Raw genomic sequence first — 7,581 nt, 5'->3', positions numbered from 1 at the left:
AAAGCGTTGAGGGGGTCCGTTTTGGGGGCCTCAGTATTGCATCCCTGCTTTTTGCAGATGATGTGGTGCTGTTGGCTCCTTCAAACGGGGCTCTCCAACTCTCACTGGAGCGTTTCGCAGCCGAGTGTGAAGCGATTGAGATGAAAATCAGCACCTCCAAATCTGAAACCATGGTCCTCAGTCGGAAAAGGGTGGAGTGCCCCCTCCGGGTCGGGGAGGAGATCTTGCCCCAAGTGGAGGAGTTCAAGTATCTTGGGGTCTTGTTCACGAGTGGGAGCAGGAGGGAGCGGGAGATCGACAGGCGGATCGGTGCAGCGTCTGCTGTGATGTGGACGTTGTATCGGTCTGTCGTGGTGAAAAAAGAGCTGAGCCAAAGGGCGAAGCTCTCAATTTACCGGTCGATCTATGTCCCAACCCTCATCTATGGTCACGAGCTATGGGTCGTGAAAGAACGAACGAGATCCCGGATACAAGCGGCCGAAATGTGTTTTCTCCGCAGGGTGTCCGGGCTCTCCCTTAGAGATAAGGTGAGAAGCTCGGTCATCCGGGAGGGGCTCAGAGTCGAGACGCTTCTCCTCCACACCGAGAGGAGCCAGATGAGGTGGCTTGGGCATCTGATTCGGATGCCTCCTGAGCGCCTCCCTGATGAGGTGTTCCGGGCATGTCCCACCGGGAGGAGACCCCGAGGAAGACCCAGGACACTCTGGAGAGACTATGTCACCCAGCTGGCCAGGGAACGTCTCGGGATCCCCCGGGGAGAGCTGGAAGAAGTAGCTAGGGAGAGGGAAGTCTGCGCTTCCCTGCTAAAGCTGTTGCCCTCGCGACCCGGCCCTGGATAAGCGGTAGATGATGGATGGATGGATGGATGGATGGATGGCTCCAACAAAACTGATCTTTCATTTGCTCAAAAATCGAATTTACTCTTGAATGTGCTTACAAGATCACGATCAGTGTTTATTTGAACAAGCGTGAAAACCGAAAGAGTTCAAATGGAGGTAAGAACAAAGAGGGACCTCAAGGCAACTGTAGATCTTACTGGATAAGACATTTAACACTGAACAAAGTGCACTCATCAAAAGATGCTCTAGCAGCAAGATTAAGACAGCAAACACTGCACGTCTTGTTAATGCTCTGACTTTGAAATCAATTCACACCACTTTTGCTGCACTAAACTGATGCAAACATTAAGACAACAACGCTATTTGCAGTTACACTTGTGACTGCTAGTCCTCTACAGTGTGTTATTTTTGTACAGAGTGGAATATAGCAAGTTATTTAGATGTGCCATCACAACCAAGGTCTGGAAGAACACTGTACCAACTGTGACTTTGTAACTACATGACTTTGGTGACGTCATGCTCTGGTGCTGCTTTGCTGCCTCCACATTCCTCAAATTCACCTCACCTGAATGTCTAGATGGCAAAAACATGGACACAAATGGTTGTACCAACAGAACGATGATCCCAAACACATCTAAAAAAAAGTTTTGGAATGGATCTTAACAAGATTGTTTTTTGTAACTTTTTGGGGGGCACCCTTATCACCACCAACAAGGAGAAGCAACGGTGGCAAAGAGGCAAAGTTGATGCAGCAGAGAATCAGAAACTGAACTTGTTGTGACACTAGTAAGCAGTAAACACATCTTTGTTCAGTAAAAAAAGGCCATCTCAAGTCAACAATAATGAGAGAGGAACAGAACGTACACTGAGAGCACATTTGAAGGTTTTTACAGCTGAGACCTTTTGTACAAACTGGGACCACATTAAACTTGGAACGTGTGACTCAACCTTCGCGATGCCATTTTCTTTTGAACACTGCTTTCTTTTTGCTTGAAGTCAGTGCACTTTTAATGGACGCTCTCCAGTGACAATTCTTTCATGGCCATTTATGGGCAGTCGCAAGACTGCATCTTGACTATTGTCTCAATACCCTTGAGAAGTCCCATTTGACATTGGGTAACGGGCAGGGTACAAACTGGACCCTCCATTTCAAAACATAACTGATGAGCATACGCCGTATAAGATGACTTAATTGCTCCAGTGAGAGATAAAGATCACTGCTTGATAAAGCCAGCAGAATCACATTGTCTGCAAAAAGCTGACATGCAATAATAAGGGAACAAAAATGGATCCCCCCCAAGAACTTGGCTGCACACCTAGAAATTCTGTCGAGAAAAGGTTTTCAACAGAAGGGTGACAGAAGGCCAGCCTTCGTTGGGTTCGGCTGTCATTGAAAACAAATCCAACTGACTGCTCAACACCGGTCGTACGACAAGGAATCCTGTAACCCAAAGTCTTCACGCACACCACTCCAACTTGACGCTGCTGAGGGTGTGGTGCTGTTCCACCGCCAGGAAGATGGCCACATTCTTCCTCCTGAAGGTGAGATTCAACTTTCTGACGGACCGTCTTCCGCTCTAAAAGGGAATGGTCATTTAGTGAAGGGCGACTGTACTGCAGGGTTGGTGTCTTAGGCAGGAAACTAATAGCAAGAGTGTGTAAGTAGTCGTGTTACAAATTCTGCTCCTTTTCTCCCTCATCCTAAAGGCTGTAACTGAAATCCGAGCGTGTGAATGTTTTCTGATCAAATCTTTTTTTTTTTCATCAGGTCAACAGCAAGCATATACGGTATATATGTCCTTGTTCACAATGGTTATTAGAACATAAAACAGGGCAAGCGACATGCAATAGTGCTCATTGTGACCTCATCATTGCAGGTAAAAAAAAAAAGAAATCCTCATGATTATTTTGAAGGAACTATTATTCAATGGGCAAAACAACCTGTGTCTGAACAATAGCATGTAAAATACAGTAGGTGCATCCTATCTCTTGTACTGCGGAGGGACGATTTTTCTCTCAGCAGGCAAAAACATGGAGGTGGATAATTATTGGTCATTAGACTACCGGTACTAATAAGAGGAAGCCTTGTAATTGTTCCAAAAATACATTTTCACAATTTGAAGACAAGACACCCATCCCCCTTGTGACGTTCTATTCAGTCTGTGAGTTTCTATTGATACTTGCATTTGTTACTTTTCAATGCCGAAGAAGAGGAGCTGTCTTCTTCTTTAGCTTGATTCTTGGAAGTAAACACACAACCAAAGGTGGAGGACAGAGGGGCATAAAAGCACAAAACAATCACCTTTTGCCACACTTTGTGGAAAAAAATATACAACCAGGAACAGGTTTACATTAAACATATCAATTTTTCTAAAGTGCTTGGTTACATTAGGTTTGGCAAAGGAGCCTTTTTAGAGTATCCTGACTTTGGACAAGAGACACGGTATATCCTGGACTGGTTGCATGTCGATCGTATGAACATGTAAGCAACCACAATGACACCTATGGATAGTTAAGGGGCATCATTTGACTTCAAGCACGGGCACAAGGAGGACATGCAAACCAGGGGCATTACTACAACAGACCCAACGGCATGTGCAGCGCCCCTGCACTTCCCAGCATGCTATGATTCGGCGCAGAGAGGTGGTCTTTATGGTGCTAACACTGGGCAGTAGTTGGCTATGTGCCCAGGTTCTCCCCACCAATGGCTGAGAGGGAATGGCATCCTCCCAACCTCTCTCACCGAAGTGCACCACTTCACCATTGTTCCAGTGTAATACATTTTATATATTATCTAAAACATGTACATATTCCTTCTATATCCATACCTATCCTTTTAAAAATCTATTTATTATTTTGTGTTTTAGAACAATACTTAACCATATTAATTTCATATGGACCTCTGGTTAAAAGGCTGAAAGCATGAGGCCAAAATGTAGCGAGCAGTACGTACCACATTGGGTATATTCAAATGATTAATTTGTTCCCAATAATTCTCATTATTCTTGTTCAAACAATCTTTGGGCTCAAACAAATCACATGGCCTAATTGGGGGGAGGGGGTTGATTCTAATTGATGCTTTTAGTTCTAGTAAGACACACTGAGATATCTTGACTTTGTTTAACATTGTGTAAGATGTGTAATATTTCAGTCGATTATTTGGTCATATTTAACCAGAGAAAGAAAACAAGAGGCAACCATGGTAACAGTTTGTGCAGGTCAACACTTTTATCATTGGTCGTCTGCCAGCAAAAGGTGCTGCTTCCTCCCTTTTGGTTGATGAAAGCAAGACAGCGATCTTTTTTGTCTGATAGGTCAATATGGGTCATTTCCTGTGCAAAACTGTCATGGTTGTGCAGAGCGACGACTGTCTAAAATGCAGACATGGAAAATATAGCTGTGAATTACACACACTGCACAAAGAGAGAGTTGACAGGCAAAATAGGAAACAACAAACACATCCATAATGTTTGACCCAAAAAGCATCCAGACACATAAATAGTTCATCAAATAAACAATGTGTACACCTGTGTAAAATAATTGCCATATGTGTCCAGGTGCTGTATAATTATGACCGTACTGGTTATTTTATTTATGACCACCTTTATTTACTTATTCCCAACTGTACGATATACAGTACTGTAGTCTCATATAAAAAGTACCGGTACATAAATTCTTTGGGATTGTTGCGACTGCACATGAATATTAAGTCGTATAAATGTTCAGGTGGCAACAGTAATCATGCTCTTTACTCAAGAAAAATAGGTCGTAAAAGTAAGAATTCAAGTTTCTCCACTTGCCAAGTGCTCATACTGAGGAAAAAAAGAAGTGAAACGAGCTTGCATGGCTCAATTTTTATGCTATCCCTAACATGTGTTTTCCATAGCTTTGCCAACTTTTAAGTCTTTAACAAGAAAAAAGTAACAGTAGCTAATGATTATAACCAATGGAAAAAGTACACTTCACTTATATGTGTTTTTTCTGAGAAGAATTTTTGAACACCGGAAGCTCATAGTATTAGGCTGGCGCAAATAGTCAAGGCAGCCCATTAGCCAACTATCATTCTTGGAGCCAACAGCATCAATCAAGTCTTTTAAATGAGGTGATGGATGCGGAATATCTTCTTTCTCAGAATCTTTTCCCATCATCATGTATAAAGGTTCCCTGCGGGTGGGGTGGGTATGGGATTCATTTTCAGCCCTTAAATTTCATCGGTTTTGTTATTTGCTTTCGACGGCTCGATTCATAATCACCATACTTAGGTTGTCATAGGTGCATGCGAATAAGTCCTCACCTCTTGCCTGCGCAGCTTCTCGGATGCACCACAGTGACGGGGGTTCTTGCTGCTGCTGCTGGAGGTTGAAGATGCATTTGCCGAAGGAAGCTGGTTTCAGCCTGAGTTAAACTACACTTGTGTACCCGATGCTCCCTGCTAAATGTTTGCTGACGCACGCCGGTTCAAATTGATCAGCGCAGAACTTGCAATACTTACTTTGGGGACTGCTCCCTGCCGACCACATTTGACCATGTTTTCCTCCTTGCCAAATGACTCTCTGATCCACCGGTCACATATTTCTTTGTCCTTTGGAAAGCTGAAGAAACCTTTGCCACTCCCTTCGCCATTAGTGTAACCAACTGCCGCGCAACGAATGAAACATTAAGTGCTAATCATGTGGTGAGCAACTGAACACGTAGAGCACACAACCGCAAGCCACAGTAGCCACTAATTTGTTTGGCTTCTGTGATATCACATCTCCGGAAATACCCGAAGACGAGAAAGCTTCAGATTAAAACTGCAGATCACGGATTCGGATTTGTAGTTTGTGATTTAAAAAAAAACAATGTTTTTTTTTTTATTGATTCCAGTCATGCATTGTAAAGGGGCTCTAGAGGACACAAGAAAAACTTTTCAGTCTTTCGTCTCAGACCATAAAACACCTGCAACAAAAAAATGTGTTGAAAAACACACTTTGGCTAATGATTACAATGTGTTTGTATACACATGAATTAAATGACATTGGGTATTGAAACATGCCGCCGAACAAAATCACGCAGTCAGGTTCCAGAAAATAGATGTATGGATGTCTTTTATTCTATTTTTGGACAATGGTGCACTTCTGACTTTGTACACTGAAATAAAAAGATCTTTTGGATTTACTTATTTGAACATGTACACCGAGAGCACGTGAATGTGGTAAACTGATGTAAATTTCAGTATTTTCCTCAAATTGAAACAAATGATGTGGTTTAAAAAAAAACACGACCCCAGTAGTACTATTTCTGAATCTTTATTTTCCAAAATGTAAATCTCTGGAAAGAATAGGAACAACACAGTAGAGAGTGGGATGAATTTGATTGCTTTTTAAGGAAATGATGATTGGTAATTCAAACCTTGAGGCGGGGAGTTTGTGTGCTAGTTTTTGTTTTGATGTCTGGATTATTACTTTGAAGCCTTCTTTTCTGCTAGCCAGGAGACACAATGCTCAGCACTTCCCGGAGGAAGAAGCAAATTGAGATTGCATAAGTGCTTAGTAACCAAGAATGAGATCTGTATTATTTTATTTCTTGGCTGTCACATGAGAAACTAATGTCAACCCAAATCCTTCAGGAAAAGAAGTTAAAATAATTAGTTTATTTTTACACGGTGTGCTGCCTGTCAATGTGAGTCCAACAGATGTGCTTTGCATTTAAATGTGCAGAGTTCACCTTGAATAAATATTCAACTGGCAGCCTGTTGCAACACAAGAACGAAGCACAATATTACGATGACCTCACTTTTACCACGAACAATATACCAGAGCTGTGATGCTTGAAATAGAGTTGAATTCAATGACTTTGAAACAATCCACTCGTCACTTTAGAATTTCAAATTTTATGGTACTCTGTTTCAATTAAATGGATGTAATGAAGTAAAATACAAACAATGAAAACAAAATGAACCTTCAAAGTTAAATGGAACAGTATCGCTCGATACAACAAACCAAAATAAGAATCAATACTTCAGCTCCATTCAAAGGCTTTTACGAATTTATTGAAGCCCTTCATTGAAACTGGTAGTTAGGTAATCATTTTATCATTGGCAACCAATTATCATTATTTATTCAGACAGCATTATGAACGTAATGTACACGAAATTTGAAAGATACCAATAAAAACAATGTGTGTGTGTGTGTGTGTGTGTGTGTGTGTGTGTGTGTATATACATACATACATACATACATACATACATACATACATACATACACACACACACACAAGGTCATGCAAATTAATAAGACTGGTGAGCTATTCTTAGGAGAGCCCGGCAGGCTTCTCGCTCGATGTCCTTCCAGGCTACCAAGAGCCCACAGGAACCACAGTGGAGACCCCTGATGTAGACTGTGTAACAAAGGCAAAGTAAAACTCGTGTATGCCAAATATCAATATGAAGGGGGACTGTTCTTGTATATTTGTCATTCGAAATTCCGGCTCCGACCTTCCTAAGTGGAGTTCTCCTTGTGCCTGCGTGGGTTTTCTCCGGGTACTAGGTTTCCTCCCACATTCAAAAAACATGCATGGTCGGTTAATGGAACACTCTAAATTGTCCCTACTTGTAATTGTGAGCACAAATAGTTGTCGGTGTTCATGCCTTTACAGGTTGTGACAGTATAAGCGCATTTGCTGGACAAGGAAAACTCAGCACTCTTAAACTTGTCAAATGAAATAGGACATTTTAAGAGTCCTTTAAATCCCTGGGAACATC

The 7,581-nt window shown here is 42.0% G+C and overlaps 1 long non-coding RNA gene across 1 annotated transcript; it reads left to right on the top strand.

The window, feature by feature from the left end:
* The first annotated feature begins 1,921 nt into the window (after positions 1 to 1,921).
* Positions 1,922 to 6,968, top strand: LOC127593691 (uncharacterized). The gene is made up of 3 exons (XR_007960477.1): positions 1,922 to 2,381; positions 2,608 to 2,716; positions 5,149 to 6,968. It is a non-coding gene; the product is annotated as an uncharacterized LOC127593691 (long non-coding RNA).
* The last annotated feature ends 613 nt before the right edge of the window (positions 6,969 to 7,581 follow it).

The sequence above is a fragment of the Hippocampus zosterae genome, chromosome 1 (genome assembly GCF_025434085.1).
Source record: "Hippocampus zosterae strain Florida chromosome 1, ASM2543408v3, whole genome shotgun sequence".
In the NCBI taxonomy this organism is placed as follows: domain Eukaryota; kingdom Metazoa; phylum Chordata; class Actinopteri; order Syngnathiformes; family Syngnathidae; genus Hippocampus; species Hippocampus zosterae.
Note: the sequence above shows the minus strand (reverse complement) of the source record. Positions and strands in the feature narration are given on the sequence as shown.